We start from the raw sequence: 21958 nt of genomic DNA on the forward strand, positions 1-21958 counted from the left end.
CCTTCGAAAATATTCTATCAACTTATATTCCACTCACAGTGAAACATTTATTGGGTTTCTATTATGTGCCTGGTATCATGCTGGAGGTTGACAGTATGTATTTACATGTTACACAATACCAAAAAAAGCCTGAGAGAGACAAGAGTGGAGCTCAAGTATAGCATTTGCTCACAGTATCAGGCATAGTGATCTGTACCCTTTAGAAAAACTGTGAATCCTGCCTCCAGTGGAACAGCAAAGAACAGCATGTCCTACAGAAGGTCTGAAGGTATAACAGCGTACTAAATTCCATTGTTATTTATAATAGGAAATGTTTTTTGTTAGTTTTACTTTTTACTTTTTTTTACCCACTCTGGAATAATCCAGGGGTAATCAGAACTTCTTACCTTCTTTAGCCCAAAAGGAGCCAATTCATCACAAACTGTCATGGATTCTGATTCTAAATTACCAAGAGCGCAATTTCTAACAGAGGCAGGGAATCTTCTTTGCAATTAAAGTGATTGACTTCTTCTCAGATGCAGTAGCATTTCACTTTTTAGTTCTGTTCATTCGGATCAAATGTGAGAAAATTCTTCCTCATTTTATTTTCCTTCCAAAGAACACGATACAACAAACATTAATCCCAGAGTGATACAAGACCAGACCTGCAAGGGCCTTAGGCAGAGCTAGACATCTATCAATGGGTCTTGTCCATTTTATGGGGTCTCAGCGGCTCCTTAAGCTCTAAAGGGGAAAAAAGGGACTAATTATTTGTTACATCACATAGTTCACCTAAGGGCTTGCCAAACCTTCCAGCATCTGCTAAGTTGTGACAAGACAGCATTAGATGTTTAGGTAAACATAGACTAGCACGGAACAGAACAATTTTGTTTCTTGTGCAGGCAAAGAACAGAGCCACAGTGCTGGGGATGAAGCGGTGTGTGGAGGTAAACATAAGCAACGTGGGAGCAAATCTGTTCTTTCTCACTTCGGTGGTAGGAACATGATTATGTGCTGACACATTGTGAAAGACAAAAATAGTCAAAAACAGTTTGGGAGAAGGAGGAGGACACTCTGGAGGCTCTAAAGGAACGTGAGGCCACCAAGGCTGACACAGATCTCCCAAGGCCGGAAAAACACCTGTCTGTCCACTTTGCTTTTCATCTTAAAGACTGGCCAGTTGTGGCTCCCGCAGCCTGTTGATCTGGGGCCTGCATCCTTATCTCCCCTTCCCCTCTCTCCACGTGGTCAGCAGACTGGCGTCCGTTCACTCACTTGAGACATACAAAGGTCAAGGTTTTCGCTCCATGAGTACCTTCCAGCGATCCGTGCTCCAGACAACAGTGACTCTCCTTTGTCCTGGTGTGAATGCAGTGGCTCACCGTTTTCCAAACACTTTCGCACATATGTAAAGAAGAGTCTGGGAGCCCTCCAAGATTTTAAATTTTAGTAAAAAATGAAATTACATAGTAAGCTTTTGAAAAATTAAAACATCCACGTATGTGAGATTGTACCTCTGCCTTTACTGCAGGCTGTTTGTGAAATTCAGGAAGCCCTGCCTTTCCATTCATTAAACAGACAGTAGTTGAGCACCTTCTAAGGGCAAGGCAGGGTGCCAGGTGATGGAGGTGGAGAAACAGGGCTTAGTCCTTGCTCTGATGGGGAAGGCACGTAAGCAGACACCCTCGGTACAGGAAAACACAGAATGAAGGTGCTGTGATGAGATAAACGGGTCACGCTTATAAGAACAAAGGAAAAGAGCATCCTTCCAACGCAGGAGACACAAACAAGGTCAGGAGGTTGGCAGGTGTCTTGAAGGAACGTCAGTCTTGCTGAGCCGGGACAGGAACTCCAGGCTTACCCGACGTAGCATGGGCATATATGCACGCCACATTCCAAGAACGAGAAACACAAGAAAGAAGAAGCCAGACCAGACACCACAAAGCTGTGACTGTTAGGCTCAGAAGTCTGGGCTTTTTTACGCACCAAGGAGGAGCACGAAGGGGAAGTGACCGTCCAACGGGCTGTGCTGGTCGGGGCAGGGAGGGGCAGAGGAGGCTGCTGACATGATCCGCGGAGCGCTGACAGAGCTGGCTGTGGCAACGGGAATGGATATAAGTGGAGATTCAAGAGACTTGGGGCCGGTACAAACCACAGGGACTTGTGACCATCAGATGAATGGATGAGGAAGGAGGCAAAATAGACTCTGAGCACTATTATATGTGAACACTTGGATGGCGTCCATGGACTGTCCGGCTTTTGCTGTTGAAACATTTACTGTGTTTAAACAGTCACATCCTGCACTGAGCCCTTGTTTTCAGCTTTCAAACATCCCCGAGATAAGTCAGGGAGTTATTTCAATCCTCCTTTTTAGAGATGAGAGAACCAAGACTGGCAAGGTTGAGCCCTAAGCAGGAAACCCAACTAACCCAACCAATTGGTGCAGAGCTGGGACGAAAGATCAGTATAGTCCTCATTACACAATACAACGAAACACGAAGACAGCTCAAAACTGTCCTAGCGGCATGTTTCCAGCCTAAGTGGGACAAAGTTCATAGACCTTTATACCGTGAGCTGTGTTGTAAGGTGGTTGGTAGACAATGTCCATTCCAAAAGCCAACGGAAAGCTACCAACCAGTATGCTGAATCTTTAAAAATATGGATATACAGGATTCAAGTCTTACACCTTTCTGAACAAAATACCCTTCACAGACGCTATATTTAGACTCAAGTTTTCCCAACCTAAAGTTCATAAGAGAACAATCTGTCTAAAAAGCATGTAAAGAAATTCATTGACAAAGGTTTACATGTTTTAGGACTTTAATGTCCTTCACACGGTCAACATAAAACACTGACAATGGATGAACAATAGGGGAAAAGACTCTTCAGCAAAGATCTTCCCGAACTCACGGCATCACTGGTCAAACACCAGAAAGAGAACAGTCACGTGAACAAACAGTAAGGGAGTTAAACAGAGATTTTTAGTTTAAGAGCATAGCTGAAAAATGAAGAACCAACCAACCAACCAACCAACCAACCAACCGTTCTTCTACCCACTGAAAGGAAAGTAAAGGCGAATCAGGGAGATTCCAAATCTGGTGAAGCAGCTTAAAACGCGAGAGGGGAGGGGGAAGGGGAGGCACACAGCTGTTGAGAACGTAACACTCTAATGCACAAGGTCAAGGATCCTGACAAATTCTCAAAGTCTCAACATATACCAACAAGAACCGTATTATTAGAAATATAAAGGCACAGAGATATAAATGCATAGAGATATAAACTACATGGTATTAAAAACAGACCTTGCTACATAAACATATAGTAAGTCACTTTTATCGCTTTATGAGAATAACCATATAAGGAAAGAAACCAGAAGACCCCACTGCTGTCATCTTGCAAAGGATCAGAATTCAGCACCTAGAGGGCCCCACAATAACCTGCAATGGGCATATAATTAAACCCACAGGTGGCTCTGAATATGAGATCTAGGCAGATAAAGTAGAAGCAAAGACAACAGCAGCTAGAATTTGGTAGAAAAGCAAGAAAAGATTTCTCTTTTTTTTGTGATACGTGGCCCTCTCACTGTTGTGGCCTCTCCCACTGCGGAGCACAGGCCCCGACGTGCAGGCTCAGCGGCCATGGCCCACAGGCCTAGCCGCTCCGCGGCATAAGGGATCCCCGGACCGGGGCACGAACGCGTTTCCCCTGAATCGGCAGGTGGACTCCCAACCGATGCGCCACCAGGGAAGCCCCAAGAGAAGATTTTTGAAAAACTTCCAGTTCAAGTCAGAATTAAGGTTAAGTTTCAACAGCTTGGCATAGCTGTGGATGTTCTGCTGTTTTCTGAAAAACGAAGAAAATCTATCATAAGCATGTTCATTCGAGAAAAATACTGTGTGTGTTTAGGTTTTTTAGCCATGCCCAAGTGACTTTCAATTTTGTACACTGTTCAAGGGCAGAGTGTATATTGGTTAGCATGTGCTCATAGCTGGTGCATCTCCAAAAAATGCTTCACAAAGGCTGCCAGCTTCTGGACATCTTCGATGGTGACAGCGTTATGCAGAGAGGCCCGAATGCCTCCCACGGACCCAGAAGAACCACCGATGCAGCCGCTAAGAGCAGGAGCACCGGGTTGAGCATCACGACGACCCTCCTTCCCGTCAACAGCTCCTGCGAGGGTCGCAGCACCTGACACCACCGTGTCCAACCTCCCACCTGAAAGCCAACGCAGGTGGCCAGGAGCATCACACATCTCAGTCATTAGAAAATTCCTTCCTAACGCTCACAGGTAACCTAGGTTAGCTCAAGTCTTCGATGAGCCTGCCGTGCAGGGGGCAGGGAGTGGGCAGCTATTCTCATGCGTGAGAACATACATCTTCCATGGAGCTTACAGAATTAACTACTCTCTCTGATGTTCAGGGGAGCAACAGTTTCTGTTCTTACACTGAACAGGCTTCTGCCAGCTGCACCAGACATGGGTGGCACCCTTTGTGCTGTCAGAGCAGAGATTTTCAAAGGTAATTCTGACCAAAGTTCCTAGAAGGTGTGGCCCCCCCCATGGTCTCGGCCGTGGAACCGTGCTAAGGGGTCTGTAAGCAGCAGCAGGAGAACCCCCGTAACAAATGGTCTTTCCCAACGAGTTACAGTACCTGCTACTCCAGGATGGGCAGCCTCCTACATGTGTTTCCTTCAGCGTCTGAAAACTAAACCAGTTCTCTGACAAGCTTCTGGATGGGACGTGTACTCACCAACTATGCCCTTTCAGGGAGATCATATTGAGTTCAAGAGCTTTGTCGAGAAATCTTCTTTCTAAGGAATCATCTCCTTTGGTGTTGCCAATGCGAAATGGAATATTCATCTTGCTTCTATTCTGGGGCGCCACTGGACATCTGAAAAACATGTTTTTTGTTCCAGCTTTTTTTCTGTAATGTGCAACTGCCATTAACAAAGCAACAGAAAAGTTTTAAAAACCATTTTCCAGATGCAAACAAGAGATTAAAAAAAAGGTCTGTGCCAGGACATTTATAATTTACATAGGGAGACCACTCTTGCATATGGAACAGTGAGCTAACATTCTCTTATTCGACTCATACTTAATTTCCAAGAGCCTCAGTTTCCTCATCTGAATATTGGGAATCATAATAATATCTCCATTTCATACTAGTTATGACAATTCAGTGCTACAACATAAATGAAGCTTCCAACCCATGGCAGTCACACAGCAATGTGAATGACCCTTTCTCTCCAAGGATGCAGAGAAAAACAATAAGTTGGTCCGAATAGTGGCTGTAAAATATAAAAATAACGAGTAGCGTCTTTCAAAGCACTTAAAACACTGTATTGTCCCGAGCTGTGTGACCTTGAACAGGTGACTCAATCTCTCTGTTGTGCCTCTCTGATGTGAGGACTAAATGGCCACAAATTCTCTGCAGCCCTCCCAGCAAGAGGTGGGGCCTAGTGCTCCACACCTTTTGAATCTGGGCTGGCCTTGCGGACTCGCCTTGACCAAGAGACTGCAACAGGAGTGATGCTGTGCAACTTCCAAGCTGAGGCCTCAAGGGGCATGCAGCTCCTCTACCTACCCTCTGAAAATATCACTGCCATGTAAGCAAGCCCGAGCTAGCCTGCTGGAAATAACAGGCCCAACCCACAGCCAGCACCAGCTGCCAGACAGATGAGGGGGGCCATTTAGACTCTAGGTGGATCACCAGATGACTTTGGTTGAATAAGTGATATCAGATGAGACCAGCAGCAGAAACCACCCCACTAAGCCCAGCCCCACCTGCTGACTGAAAACAATCCTGAGCACAAGAAATGGCTGTGGTTTTCAGTCACTGTCTTGAAGTGTTCTGTGATGCAAAAGTAGATAACTGATAGAATTTAGAACAGTGTCTGGAACACATTCCGTGCTATGTACATATCTATTGAAGTCAATAAATCTGTCTCTTTATTCTCCGCACCTTGCACAGGGCTCATACAGACTCTCAAAAATGAATGGGTCATGTTTCTCCTCAGATACGTTTGTATTGGACTTCAGATTCTCATTTGGAAAGTAAGCAAGCCAAAATTATCTTCCACTGACAACCAAAGGAGACAAACAAAAGAAGAGCTGGCATGCTATTCTGGATTACAGGGAAAATATGTAATAACTCTGTCCATTTTCTCAAACACATCCCGTCATTCTTCCACTTCTACAGGGTGGGAGTCATTAAAAGTAAACAAGAAAGAAAAACAGTGTGAGGAAGCCCCCATTGAAAGCTATGCTCGCCCCTCAGGGCACACACATAATTCCTGTGAAAGTTAATAGGAGTCAAGTGCACGTCAACAGACAGAAGAGACACAAGCAGGGAAACCAACTATCTGGTAATAGGCTTTGAACCTGAATTCTGGGCCCAGCTAGTACCTATTGCACAGCTAGTAGGTATCCTGGTTGACATTTACATTAAACATTTAGTGTCTACCCTCTTTGATATTCTGCTGCCTCAGGCTCCCCAGGTCCAATGATAGAGCTGGAGCAGCTAAAATGACACGTGATTTAAGGGGAAAACATATTACAAGGGGGAAGAATTAGGAACCTGCATTTACAAAGAATCTGTATTTACAGTCATGCCCCCCACATTTACCCATCCTACTGTGAACGTAGGTGGTACCATGACAGCAACAATGTCATAACAACTAGAAATTGAAGATTAAATTTGCACGGTGCCCGAGAGCGTCCCTGGTGTGGGGCTGAGGGAAGGAAGAAAACGATGAAGGGGAATCAGCTGCTCACAACCTGGCAAAACGGCTGTGGAGGGAATTCAAAGGCCACACGACAAGCGCTGTGGAAGCACAGAGCTGAGCAAGTAACTCTGCCACACAGAAGGCTGAAGGTTTCAGAGGAAGGGAGGTGGGAGGGGCAGGACAGGGGGAGACGAAGGAAGGGCATCTGGCAGAGAGCTGTCTCTGCCAAGGCACGGGGCACCCCAGCAAGTTCTCTGCAGCACCTGGGGTGCTGGGTGCCTGGCTGGGGGCAGGACTGCAGACCGCAGAGGACCCTGCAGACACGCTCTCCTGGGAACTGGATCGATGGGATCAACGAGGAGCATGCAGGTCTGCACAACAAGGAGCTCTGTGTTTTCGAAAAAGCACTATGCCCGACATAGGGGCTGGAGGTGGGGACCCTGGGGGAGAGGCCTGCTAGAAAGCTCCCACAAAGAACTTCTAGGTCCACAGAATCAGGGCTCATGACCAAGACAGGGACGGTGGGGAGTTTCAAGCATGGGCAGTAAATGCAAATGTCAACAGGGACCCAAGGGTCATAGAAATGAGTATAACAGGCCCAACACGACAGACTCAGCACAAACTCCCTATGTTACCTGTTAACTGTGAGGGCCCGTTCTTTACTCCCACAGAGAAACAGAGTCTCCCTTTTACTTAAAACATATGGCCCTCCCAGTGTGTTTTTCCCACTTTCAGAGACACGGGGATTATGAAATAAGACACCTGCATTTAAATCATCTTCCCATGTTCCACTAAGGGATCCAATTGTGTGTATTGAACCCTGTGAGCCACACGGAGCACTGCCGTGGGCTGTGCTGGGCCACCGATCCTAGGTGTTATCACCAAATCCCAGAGCGGGGGCAGGGCCTGTGGCCTGAACGAGTTGGGGGCAGGGAGAAGGTGCCAGGCTGACAGAGCGCCAGCACGCCAGCACGGGGCCGGCTGGGCGTGGAAGCAGCGGGTAATCCTGGGACTATAAAGCTTCCAGGACAGAGTCTGAGCAGCGCTGCCCAGGGAGTCTATGATGGAAGCTGATGAGGATGGTTGTGACCGAAAAAGCAGTACCACAGTCAGTCATAGAAATTTAGGAAATCCTGAATTAACAGGGCTACAAGGATTTCTTGACTCAACTTCCTAGAGCATCTCAAGTGATCTGGTGAATCGTGAACTCCCAAGAGGATAATTCATATAGGAACACAGTTTTCCCCAAATGCATGTGGCTGAAAAACCCACTGCATCTCTGGGATGAGTATTCTAGAATGCCCACTGAGAAACCCCGGGACTTCCCTAGGTACCAGAGGGGTGTGTGTGAGGGGAAAGGCACCACCTCAGCAGGAAACAGCAGCTCACAAAGGTGGTGAGGGTTTAGAGGGCGCAAGAAAACCGCAGGCGGTTGGCAAGGGATGACAAGACGCTCCTTTCAGTGGTGTCTGCTGCAAAAGACAAACCAGAAACAAGAAAGGGCGCGGAGAGTGCATCCTGAGGTGAGAGAAGCCCACAAAAGAGTCACGAGGCCTCTCCTGACTGCCTAATTTTTTACATAAAAAATTAAGTCTAAATTTGCACACGATTAGGAAAACTAGACTAAAAATACAAAGATCTATTCCCTTCCATAGAGGTGGTTGCCATTAACAGTCTTTTGTGCATTTTCAGGATCAGATACACAAATGTGTACACATGTATATATGCGTGTTTCAATATGTACATATATACATATATAGTATTTACAAATACACTGTGGGTTTCTAAGTGGAATAAGAGACATGTCCTTTTCTACACCTGCTCTTTTTCCTTTGGACCTGATGACGTATCAGGCCATCTTCCCAGTCTGCTCACAGGCCTTCCCCGAGCTCCACACACACGTTCCTCCCCACCACGGATGGATCCTCATTTCCTTCATCAGACCCCTCCCGAAGGACACCCAGGTTGTCGCTAGAGTTTCCCCATTACGTAAGTCTCCCTCATTGGACTTGCGGGTGCCTGTTTGATGCACGCTCTGTGCAAGGCAGAGTACTGGCAGAGGGCAGGTGCCTAGCAGTAAAAGTCTTTGGTCAAAGAGCAAGAGAGTTTTGAACTTTGATGGATGCTGCAAGCCTCGCTCCAAATTTGAACACATTTGTTATACTTAACATACTCAAAGTGTGTTTGGTCCCTCGTCTACACCAGATGTTATCAGTCTTTAGAATTTCTGCCCATCAGAGGGAAGAAAATCCCACAGTTTTAACCTGCATTTCCTAAAGAAGTTGGCCCCTCTTCATCTGTCTAGTAGCCAGCTGTGTTTCTTCTGACTTGTTTGCTCATACAGTTAGAAACCACCCCCTGCCTTTATAAAATTTGGTTATCCTTTTTCATTTATTGGTGGGTTCTTCTCTGTATCAACAGTCACCTTTATATGTTAATACACTACCAAACTTTTGTGTCTGTCATTTTGTTTTGTTTATGTCTTGAACTGTAGAAAAGTTTTACATTTTCATGTAATTAAATACCTTTTAGTTTATGGCTTCCGAGTTTTATGGCTTACTTAGGAAGGCTTCTGTACTCCCTACACTTACACAGAAATTCTCTCCTGTATTGTGTATTTGCTTCTTGCATTTAGCTGCATTTGCATCTTTTCGACTGACTAGAATTTGTGTATGCTGTGAAGCAAATATCTAATTTCTGTTTAAATGAATTAGCAATGCTTCAATCAGTCAATTAGACAAAAAGTCAAGTTAGACTTTAAAATTGTCTAAGTTAAAATACAATTCTCAAGTAAACAGGGACCAGTTTCTGGACTTTTCCACCGATCTGTCTTTCCCTCTGCCAGTGCCAGTGGCTTTATATGTTGATGGATAATAGGATAATATTATATTTTATTAATGTTAACATGTATGTTTAAAATATTTCATCTATCCTTTTGCACTGACTTTTTCAGGTGAACACTGAACTGACTTCTAGATATTTACTAATTTTTGTGACTATTACGAATGGGATCTTTCCTTGTTTTTTATTTTTATTTCTGGCTTATGGGAAAGTAACTGACTTTTACATATTTAGACACAACTGATCACAATTCTGAACATGATCATTTCTAGTTTTTCCACTGATACGTATATTTCTGAAAAAAAACCATCATTATCATCTATGATTTTTGTTGTTTCTTTAGTAAATAAAGCCTCTGGAACCAGCCCCCGCCGACTCTCCTCATGTTCTTATCCTGCCTGATCCACTTCCCTGCTGTACCTGACCCTAATCTGTCTGCGCTGCTGTACAACACTGTCTGTTCACAGGGCTCTGATGACAAGAAAAGCTATTCATATCTGTAAAGCGCCAAGGGCTCTGCCTGCTTTATTTTATTTTGGGGTTGTCACTAGACACATCATATGCTTCCCTCTCTTTCCCAAGGCCTGCACCCCACGTGAAAGGGAGAAAAGGTGACCTCATATCTGGATATGGATTTTGTCACTTCAAGAACTTTATCACAGTAAAATTAATATCTAATACATATTAAACACTATGTGTCAGGAACCTCCTAGGTGCGTTCCATAAGAACCACAAATAATATTGACAGCTAACCGTTAAGGAATAACCATTAAGGCTGTTTTAATTTGAGCACAATGGAAAATATAAGGGGTATAAGTTCTAGTAGCATTAAGGAAAAGAAAGAGTTACCAATTCTAATAGTAGTTTTTCCTTTGCGACCACTTTCCAAAATTATGGTTTTTTTTGTGTCTAGCAGCTTTGGATGGTTCCTTCACCGATGGAGAAGATATCCACTGGTACTGAGAGAGAAATGATAAATATCCCATTTTAGTCACAGGTAATTGAGGAGGGTTTGATCTTCATTCAAAATAAAGATATTTTAAGTTAATAAAAGGTCTTCAATCTGCATTTCTGGGAAGCCTACATTAAAGCATCACACACCATTTTCAGAAACAGAAAAGCCATTTCATTTGAATAAAAACTTAGTTTTAAGATGGCAGAAAGTACCTTAATAATTTTCTTTTAAGAAGAAAGAAAATCAAGTCATTAAAGAGAAATTCTTCTGAGAGAATTAAAACATGTTATATACCTCTGACTTGGCACTCCTTCCATTTTGGAGACCTTTTTTCATAACTGCTTTCATCACAGAATGATTTCAAGTAAATAAATTGAAATTAGAGTAATTATTTCCCAATGAGTGGCTATTTCCATTTAAAACCCAAAGCCAAGTAATTATTGCTTTTCCCTTAAAATTAAATATGAAATCTACATTATGCAACTGTACACTTATTTCCCCCTTTGTGTATTCAAATTTCTTCCTCAGAAACCTAAGATGCCATCTTGCAGACTGCCCACAGTGGCTACGATTTGGGCAGCAGCAAAGGTCAACTTGAAACATTTTGCATCTAAAGTAGCTTTGGATACCTTTGGATAGAAAATACAGTCTGAGCCATTTGACCTAATGTGCGGCCATTTTACAAAACAGCTCGACAGTTCTTACAGGTGTTAAACATAGAGTTACCCTATGACCCAGCAGTTCCACTACTAAATATATACCTAAGAGAAATAAAAACTTATGTCTGCACAAAAGCTTGTATGTGAATGTTCGTAGAAGCATATTTCTAAAAAAGAGGTGGAAAAAATTCAAATGTCAATCTGAAAAATGAATAAACAAAATGTGGAATATCCGTACAATAGAATAGCATTCAGCTATAAAAGGAATGAAATATTGATCCATGTTACAACATGGATGAACCATGAAAGCATTATGTAAAGAAAAGCAGCCATTCTCAAAAGATCACATATTGTATGGTCCCATTTATATGAAATGCCCATACGAGCAAATCTGTAGAGACAGAAAGGAGATTAGTGGTTGCCTAGAGCTGAGAGGGTTGAGAGAATGAAAACACATTGTTAATGTGTAATGGGTTTCTTTGTGGGGGGACAGAAATCTAAAGTTGGATTGTTGTGATGGTTACACACGTCTTTTAGTGCTTACACTAAGAACCACTGAATTGTATTCATTAAAGGGTTAAATTATGGTATGTAAATTACATCCCAATAAAGCTGTTAAAATTATACTTTTATATTTATAAATTTGAAAATTCATCCAAAATTACAAATTCTTAAAACAGGCAACCTAACAAGACTAAACCAAGAAAAGAAATATCTAAAAACTTCTATATCTACTCCAAAAGTTGTTTGTATAATTAAGTACCTTTTCAGAAAATGATTTCCAGGGATAAATGGCTTTCCAAGTAAATTCTTCCAAATATTTAGGGAAGAAATATTAGTAATCTTAGGTAAAACCCTTCCAGGAAACAGAAAATAATATATTGCTCAAAATTTTTATAAGGCCAACATAAGCTTCAGATCAAAAGTAAAAATATTACAAGAAGAGAATCATAGGCCAGTTTCTCCTTTGAACATGCATGCAAAATTTGTAAACAAAAGCACAAACAGTATCCATGGTATGTATGTAAAACAGTAATATATCACAATCAAAGTGGCTTTCTTCTAGTAATGCAAGGTTGGTTTAATGTTCCCACATGAAACTGATCCCAGGAATGAATTAGAGTGGGGGAAAAAGTCATTTAAAAAAGAAGTCTTGGGAATTCCATGGTGGTCCAGTGGTTAGGACTTGGTGCTTTCACTGCTGGGGGCCTGGGGTTCAATCCCCGGTCAGGGAACTAAGACCCTGCAAGCCATAAGGCAGGGCCCCCAGAAAAAAAAGAAGTTTTAACTAGGAGAAGCACAAGAGTGAATAAACATAACAGATAATGCCTTATGAAAAGTAGGTGAAGATTATGGAATATTTGAAACTTTTAAAACAAACAGAAATAGCTAAAGATTCAAGAGGATGTGACACACACACAAATCAATTTAAAAAAAGAGGATGTGACAAATGTTGTACATAGGAAAAAATAAAATAAAATAAAATATACAAATGATGGGAGCCCCAAATTCCAGAAACCCAAGTCCCATCTCTGAAAATCCTCATTCAGTGGGATCTGGATTTCCTCTATGTTTAAAAACCTACAGGTGATTCTGATACGATTCATAGACACCGTGTAAAGCTTCTGTTTTACAGGGAATATTACCATATTATTTTGTTATTTTATAGTTCTATTAACAGGTTGTACTATTCACAGATAAGTCTGAGGTCAAAATGCACTCCCCACTAGGTTTAAAAAAGGAACTAGTACTCTCTACTGCTACTTGGTGGCAGCATGCATGCATTGCAATGGCAATTATTGTAGGAATCCAAATTAAGGGAACATTTTAGAATTGGAAGACTACATAGAGGTCACCTAGTCACACTTCCAACTATTATAGTTGTGAAAACTAAGGCCCATATAAATGAAATGATTTATCTCCAAAGAGGGTTAGTGAAAGAGTGTGAAATTAAAAAATACCTCTGAACTTTTAATTTAGAGCTATTTTTATTAATGTCAATATTAGCTCAACCTTCAGTGTGACAGATTTGGGATTGAATTCTTGCTTGAATTTAGTCGTTGCGTGCCTTTTAGTAAGTTACTAAAACGCTTTTAACTTCGCTTTTCACATATGTAAAATGGTGAGCCTTCACTTTTATAGAGTATGAGATAGCCTAGCACTGTTTTTAACACAAACAAGTACTTAAAAGATTTTGCCTCTCATCCCTCTTAAACAACCTCTATTCTGTTCACAATAAAAGTGTCTTTCAGCTAGCAAAGCACCCCAGAGCTGACCACATTCTGGCAAGAGATATAGGATTCTTTTCCTTACTGGGGGGTTCTTTATACCTGATATTTGAACTGCACTGAAAACATGAACATCTCTTGTTGATACTGTATTAATGGATTTCATAGATGAATTTTTAAAAGTAGTATGCAGGAATTCAGCTGCCTTACTCTCAAGAAATATAATTCGATAGTGGTGGCTAGAACGATAAACAGTGTTTGGACAGGGAGTCCATATTGGATATGAACCACCTGTACTCTCATTCGTCTATTAAGAATAAATAGAATCCTTTCAAAATCTGTTTTAAAGGGCAGTTATTTTCTTCTGCCTCATTTAAGTTACCTGCAAGAAAAAGACAATCTCCTGAATCCTTGTTTAAAAGGTTTTTAATATAAAGCAAATAATTTTTGCAACATTTCCCAAATTTTCATTATCAAATTAGCTGAGGCTTCTCAACAATGATCATTTCACAACAATATCTCCATTTTCACCTTCTTTAAATGAATTGGCCTCATAGATGTGCCATTAAAACAGAGCTTCAGCCTCAACATATTTTCAAGTTTGTATTCAAACAGTATGAAGAAAACAGGATCAGGGAATTCAGCCATAAAAGTGAATGGATTACTGATACATGTTACATCATGGATGCAAGTGAAAGAAATCAGACATGAAAGGCCACATATTGTATGGTTCCGTTTATACGAAATGTCCAGCAGTGGCAAATCCATACACAACGAAAAATATTATACATGAGTGTTTGCCAGGGGTTTGGAAGAGAGGGAAATAGGGAATGACTGCTTAAAATGGGTGTAGGTTTCCTTTTGGGGTGATGAAAATGTGTTGCAACTAGGCAGTGGTGACAGTTTCACAGCATTGTGACGGTACTAAATTCCACTGAATTGTCCAGTGAATTGTAAAATGATCAAAATGGTAAATTTTATGTTATGTTCATTTTACTACAATAAAAAGGAGAAAGAAATAGGGAAAGACTTCGAGTTTGGGAAAGTAAGGTGAACTGGCCCAGAAAAAGACAGTTCTACTATTCAGTTTTCTCTCAGCTCTCCCAGTGCATCAATCCTCAGCAAAAAGTAGCCTGAACTTGTAGATGACAGTCATTCAACAGAGTCCAGGGAAAAGTAAATAAACTAAAACCCAGCTCTTCTTCTTTAGCACATCTATGACAGGTTACCTTCCTGCTCAGCCACATGGACATTCATGAGGCCGTTTCCATTTAGGTGTCCTCTACTTCAGTACTTTACTCACAGCACATTCACACATGTAGGCAACAGCATCCCTTAATTCGAAGGAATCTGCTGTGCTGGTTATGATCAGTCTCATGAAAAGGGAAGGAGGAAAAAGCCTCCACGTTGACTTGGTGGTCTTGGGATGAAACGGATGCAGAAGACACCTTGATTGTCAAACTGGAAACTTTTACTTTCCTTTTCCTCTTCTTTTTATCTTTCCTATCAGGTCTTCTGTCCACTTCCCACCCCCTTCTTTCAAACAGGAAAGACACTAATTAGCTGCTGGATTTTTTGTTGTTGTTGTTAAAACAACTATTGTTTTAGATTTCTTGTTGTTCCCTGAATGTTATTGTTTTTACTGCCAAATGAGCTTCGGTGCTTGATGTAGGGGGTCTCTTGGGAACTTAACTTTTTCAAGTTTAAGTGGAAAAGCCTTTGTGTTTGAATTGGCTTTTACTGGGTGCTTCAAGATTTGCTCTTCGCTCTTTGATGGGGGACTGAATAGCACTGTGTTTCCTTTAAGGTCCCAGTAAATAAAGGATCCCGTGTCCTCCTGGGTACTTTATCGTGATTTTGCTGTGTGTGCTCTCTAATAGCCAGATGCAAGTTCCAGGAAAATGACATATAAATGAATATAAATAATCTAATATTTTTAGAATTTGCTTTGGCCATACTCCTGGTCCCATTCTACTTTTTGTTGCATATGGCTTTAAAGAGCATTAGCTATGTATATATTAACTATAATATATATACCAATATTAAATATTATGTTGCTGTATACATGTAATATATTACTGTTTAAATTAATGTATAACCATTATGTATTATATTAACATGTATTTTCCATAGCATATATTGTACACAAAATATATGACTAATGCAATGTATTTAATATGTTCACAATATTATGATATATCATGTAATAGATGATAAAACAATTCTATCATAACATAGAAATATATAATTATCTGATATAATGTGTTATATTTAATGTATTCTATATAACACAATATATAATGTATTATTATAAGACAAGTATATTAATAATATAAATATAATACTTACATAAAAGTATATATATTTTAATTATACATTACACATACAAGTATGTATAACTATTTATAATTTTATTTACGTAGGAATCTGTTCCTAACAGTTGATGTAAAAATATGCAATGTTTTAAATCAAATGGGCCATAATCTCACTACCTACACATAACGACTTTTAAAATCTTGAACCTGTCTAAATCATGCTTACATATCTCTCAACCTGTTTTTCTACACATGCACATATACACACATTTATACACAATATATATGTATACTACCAGTTTTCAGTTCAATGTATATAAATATATGATATAGATAATTATATTCCTGTGTATGTATACAAATATAAATAAAAGGTATGTGTATAGGTATGTATTTCACATATTAATATAAATATATCATGTAAATAATGTATGTGTATATAAATACATGATTATATACATACATACACAGAAATATTCTTATTTAAACAAAAGAGACCTAAATAAACATAATTCTCGAGGAATAAAACTAGTTATGTCTCACTGTTTCAATAACAGTTTATAGTTTTCTACTGTATGTGCTTCTATAATTGTTATGAACAATTCCCATTTGTTGAATGTTTAGTTGTTTCCATTTTTTGCCATTATTAATGAAGCTCTGAAGAATATGGTGGGCAAGATTACTTGAAAAACTCTCCTAAAAGAAAAGGGTTAGGTATGCTAGGTTAAATGTACACAACTTATTTTTAAGTGCATGTGTGATTTTTGAAGTGTGCAGCAGAAATTTCCAGGACCGCTGGAAGAAGGGGAGTACATGTGTCAGAGTTCTAGCTATATTAGGAGTGGATTGTAGATCTTGATAGCTTACAACAGAAGCTGGAAATCCTGTTTTTATGGAGCGAAATAGCAAATATTTTAGGCTTTGTGGACCAAAGAGTCAAAATTGAGGAAATTATTTAGGTACTTAAGTAACCAGTTAAAATATTACCAGTTAAAATGTGAACATTATTCATAGCTCATAGGCCATAAAAAATAGGCAGCTGTCTGGATTTGGAATACAGGCCATAGTTTAATGACACACCTGCCCTGACATAGAGACTTCTTGTTAAAGTGTCCATGACCACATGGGAGGCAGGAGGTAAGTCTCCATCCCTACTAGATGGGAAGTTAGAACTAAGCCTATCTATCCCCAGCTTCACCTTTAATGAAAGGGTGTGCCAGTAAAAAAATATATATATATCTGCTTGCAAAGGGAGACTAAGACCAAATTCTCTTGGCCTCCGCTCTGGGTAGGAAACAGGTAGGAAATCTTGAGAATTCTGAACCCCAGATATGTGTTCACAGTGTTTGGGATGCAAAGTTATCTGTGGTCTTGCGAACAGAAGGTAAGAAATTACCGTAAAATGCTCCCAGATCGGTGGTATCCCAAACACAGAACTAAACACTCTCTGCAGAGGGAGACCTTCAACCCGGGCCTATAGCTTCCCACAGATAAAGTTGAGCTCAAGCTGAGCTTATGATCTAAATTTACACAATAATGAAGAAATCAGCTACAATGGGAGAGAATCAGCAAAAACAATCAATACCAGAGTTAGATTCCCAAGGCCATCCATTCAATGTTGGAATTATCAGTTGCAAGGCAGAAAATAGACACAATAATAGAACTGAAACAATGAACAGGATGTTTTAAAAGAGTGGGTAGGCTCTTTAAAACATTTGTAAAGTACATGTCATTGATAAAGCTAAAAACTCAAAGGTTGTGTAAAACAGCAGATTAATCATGGAGAAGAGTGAAATTATGCTGTTTTTAAAAATATGGCAAATCAGATTTTCTGCCTAATTATATAAGTCGATTTATCTTTAAAAAATACACATATTTTAAACACTTATTGGCTGTAAAATAACTAAAGGCTATTTCACAGGGCTTCTCTCCAAAGAAAAGTGACAAGTAGCAAAACACAGAAAGTCCAGGGGGAAAAATGTCAATATATACATTGCTATAGGGTGCACTAAGGCTTAGGCCAGCAACAATGTGGAGGTGCCGACCCATAGATACTTACAACTAAGCTGGAGTCTTCAAAAAGTTCAACTATTTATAACTAAAACGATTTCTTAAAATTAATAACCAAGTGTTTTAATTGACATCAGAAGAGCCAAACAATAAACCCTGAGAACATAGATAAACTAGATAATAAAGATATGAGCAGAACTTAATAAAACAGAAAAAAGTGTAAAATTGAGGTGATTTAGTAAGTCAAAAGAATATTCTTTGAAAAGATTTTCAAAACACACTTTGATTAAGCAAAACAAAAACAAAAGTAAATAATACACAGAAAGAATCAGGACGATGTTCTAGCAGAGAATACAAACAGAGAAGATATGAAATGCCAGTAAATTTGAACATTTCTGTAAAGTGGACAATTTCCTAGCTCCTAAAGTTTACCAAAACTGCCACAAGAGGAAATACATAGCTGGAGTTCTTTCACCAGTAAAGAAATAAAGTCAGTAGTTGACAATTTTTCACCAAGAAAATACCAGACCCACCCAGATCGTTTGGGTGGGGAGTTCTATCAAACTACTATTAAACAGATAACATCAGTATTAAAAAAGAAAAACTTCTAGAGAGTAGCAAAGGAAGAATGCTCCTTTATTCATCTTATGAAGTCTATATAATCCTAATACTGAAAATACATTAGGACTGTAAGGAAAAAGAAATTTACAGGTCAAAGTTACTTGTAAATATAAAAGCAAAAATTTTAAACTATGATTTTAGCTACCCAAGTTCACTAGAGTAAGAAAAAGCATGAGCAAGTTAGGTCATCCAAAGAATGAAAACGCAATTTAATGTCAAGAATATATATCAATAGATTGAAATCACCACATTTTATTTCTTTCATCTGTCTCTTTGAAAAATTGATAAGTACTTACATTGATCTCTCTTGTACTAGGCACTGTGCTAAGTCTCTTACATATTTACTCCTTTAAACCTTCTATCATCCCTGGGGGAAAGTTCTATTTAGCTTCCATTTCTTAGCTAAGACTCTAACCCCCAGGAAAGTAAAGCAACATTTGTAAGTTTTTGTGGATGGTCAGTGATGGGACCAGTACAGAAACATCCAAAGTCTGTGCTTGGAAACAGTGCCTCACGTTGACACTCACATTACAGATGAAAGGAAAGGAACCATGCGCTTACCATACAGATTAAATCTCACGTGACAGGTTAAAGGAAAGGAACCATGCACTTACGTTATACATTAATACCCACATAACAGGTTAAAGGACAAAGAAACATGTGCTTCTCCCAAAAGTTGTCAAGAAAGCATATCCATTTCTAAATATATTTCCCAATTTCTGTTGCTTGTTTTCTGACCTTTGTAGTGCATTGTGCCATGAGGAAAATTTTAATTCTTATATAATTAAATGTGTCCTTTTCTCTTGGTATCTTAGAAAGGTGTTCGTCATGAATAATTCATGTCAAGTCTCCCAGGTTTCTGATACTTTTAGTTCCATTATGTTTTTTACTTTCAACTAGTTGCTATATCTAGAATTTGTTAATGATAGCCATATTTTCCCACTTTTGTTGAATAAGTTTTGCTACTGATCCAAAATGTCAATTTTACTTTCATCTCAAATCCCTTATGCTCTTGCATCTAATTTTAAGATGCTTCCTATTCCACTGGTTGTTTTGTCTATCTGAGGGAAAATGCTACCTTAATTATAATGGAATTATAATATAATAAATGTAATTAGTAAACATAATACCATATATAATAAATAGCATAATATAAAATAACAAATTATAATTTACCATATAACAAGGTCAAAAGAGAACAAAACTGTACAATCACTTGAAATATCCATCCCCCAAAGATATTTTATAAAATTCAATATTCATTTCTAATTTAAAAGAAATAGTAAAATAGGGATTGACGAATGCTTCCACAGTAAGAAGAAATTATATATCTAAAAGAGAAAGAGGTAAATGATAAACTTTAGTAACACTGGCAATAAATGCAGGACAAGATGAAGATGCCTGATATAATGTTAAAGAAAAACTATTATGTAACATCGTTTTTGCGGCACTGATGAGTTCAGTGAAAAGAGAATGTCATAGAAAAGTATTTCGTTCTTCTTAATGTCTGTACACTTGTCCATTGCATGAACATAACAGCTTATTTAACCAATATGTTACTGATCTGCATCTGGATTTCTAGGTTTTCATGGAATTGTATTTTGCACAGTTGTTACAAACTCTAGGACTTCCTCTTATGTTTATATCTTTTGAAAGAAACAGTATCTCCACAGATGACTTATCTGGGCTGGCTGCTAGCAGACTAAGGCTACTTCTCAGTTCTTCCCTTTACATTCCTAGTCAATATGAAAACGGAAGGCAAGAAGGTCTTCTGTTTAGAGACTGTAAAGATAGGTCTTGGTGATAAAGTCTTGGTGGCAAAGGCTAAAAATATCAACCCAGAACAAGTGTTTTTCCAGCTGTAACTATGTGTGATTCCCTTGGCTTGATTCTGTAGAGGATGTAAGACAGGACTGTAGGATCTGCCCTCAAAGTGCTTCCGGTAAGATGAGCTAAGTCAAGTATGGTGGCATATCTAATTCAAGACAAAATATAATGGCTCCTTTTCTCTCCTAGCAAAACTTCGTGAAGTGAATGTAGAAGTTACTGTAGGCTCTTAATTAAAGGAACAGAATAAATCTTGTATTGGAAGGTGATTATTCTGGTCTCTTTGTGGAGATGAATTGGAAATTGTCTAGAGGAAGGAAAATTAGCTTAACCAAAGTTAAACTCATAAATAATTGAGCATTAATTAAATATCTGTGGCCTATATTTCTCTTTGATTCATAATTTCTCCCGATTTATACACCTCTTTGATACCCGACTGATCATTGTCAAAGATACAATTAACAATGATTATTACTGTGTATTAGGTTTTGCCTGGGCCCTGAAGAAACAATCCTAAATTACGAGCTATGATTGTCACTTGATTTTCTCACAAAGAACAATCAGAACTCGTGGTCTTAAGTGGCTTGGAATGTGAAAGTAAGAAGTCTCTTAGATATTACTCGAGGACCCCACAAAAGCCCTTTGGTGAAAGTTTGGAAAACATCCGGCCTCTTAAAATTAATTCTTGGAGTGTGTTATGAAACATGACTGAACCAAAAGGATAACGGTGTTTCTGGTTCTGTTGTTAGCATTCTCCATGGAAACATCGCGGAAGCTTCTGGACTCAATTTCCTTCCCCATGTGTGAATGTCACTGAAAATATCCAACTCCATTCTGTCCCCATATAACTTCAGAAACTAAGCAAAATGAAGACTCAAGATTCATTTCAAATAATGAAATGAAAATATAATGTGAGAATGGAACTGGGAAAATACCTGGTTTAAATTCTGGAAAGTACTAACTATACAATTCTGGATAAGTTGCTTCATCTTGCTTAGTCTAACTTAATGCGGATCCCACGGGATGTCATTATAATTAATTTAATATCTTTGTATAATGTACAGTGTTATGTAATTTCTTCTTGTTCTTCTTGAGTAAATTCATATCTTTAAGCAACTCACTTTAAAAAATAGTTACTTACTTGCTAAAGTACTCTCACCTTCTAGTGTCAGCTGAATTGTGTCCTGCTCAAGTTCATATGTGGAAGTCTTAACCCCCAATACCTCCTAATATGACTGTATTTGGAGATAAGGCCCTTAAATAGGTAATTGAGGTAAAATGAGGTCAAACGTGTGGGCTCTAGTCCAATATGACTGGTGTCTTTACAAAAAGAAAATATTAAGTCACAGACATGCGCAGAGAGAACAAAGTGATTATTAGTAACCACGATCATGTCCTGAATGCATGGAGTAAGTCACCACTTGCCAACCACCGTGTCAAGTCAGCAGAAACTACAGAAATTAAGAGCTCTCCGCAGAAATTCACACACTCGTGCACCAGGTAAGGGACCACAGGCAGACGTTCATTCAGCCTTTCATGTGTCCCTCACGGAGTGCACGCTCTCTCCTGGGCGGGGTGAGCACAGACACTTATGGGGAGTTTTACTACTTTTAAAATGCATTGATACAACCATGTCTCACTTTTCTTTGGATCAGTCAGCAAACACTTTTTGGAAACCCCAAATTCTCCACATCGCCTACCTTTCGGGCCGCCCTAGTCTCAAAGCTCACGCCCCTGCTCCTCAGGCCGGGTCCCCATGGGAGGCGGGGTTGCGTGCAGACGCAGGGCGAGCGTGCAGAC

The 21958-nt window shown here is 39.5% G+C and overlaps 1 long non-coding RNA gene across 1 annotated transcript; it reads right to left on the reverse strand.

Annotated features, from left to right (window-relative positions):
- Nucleotides 1–1413: 1413 nt before the first annotated feature.
- LOC136794089 (uncharacterized) lies at nucleotides 1414–21938 on the reverse strand. Its single transcript, XR_010840390.1, has 4 exons — nucleotides 21859–21938; nucleotides 10393–10502; nucleotides 4728–4868; nucleotides 1414–3822 (listed from the first exon to the last, which is right to left on the reverse strand). It is a non-coding gene; the product is annotated as an uncharacterized lncRNA (long non-coding RNA).
- Between the last annotated feature and the right edge of the window lie 20 nt (nucleotides 21939–21958).

This window comes from Kogia breviceps, chromosome 4 (assembly GCF_026419965.1).
Source record: "Kogia breviceps isolate mKogBre1 chromosome 4, mKogBre1 haplotype 1, whole genome shotgun sequence".
Classification (NCBI taxonomy): Eukaryota; Metazoa; Chordata; class Mammalia; order Artiodactyla; family Physeteridae; genus Kogia; species Kogia breviceps.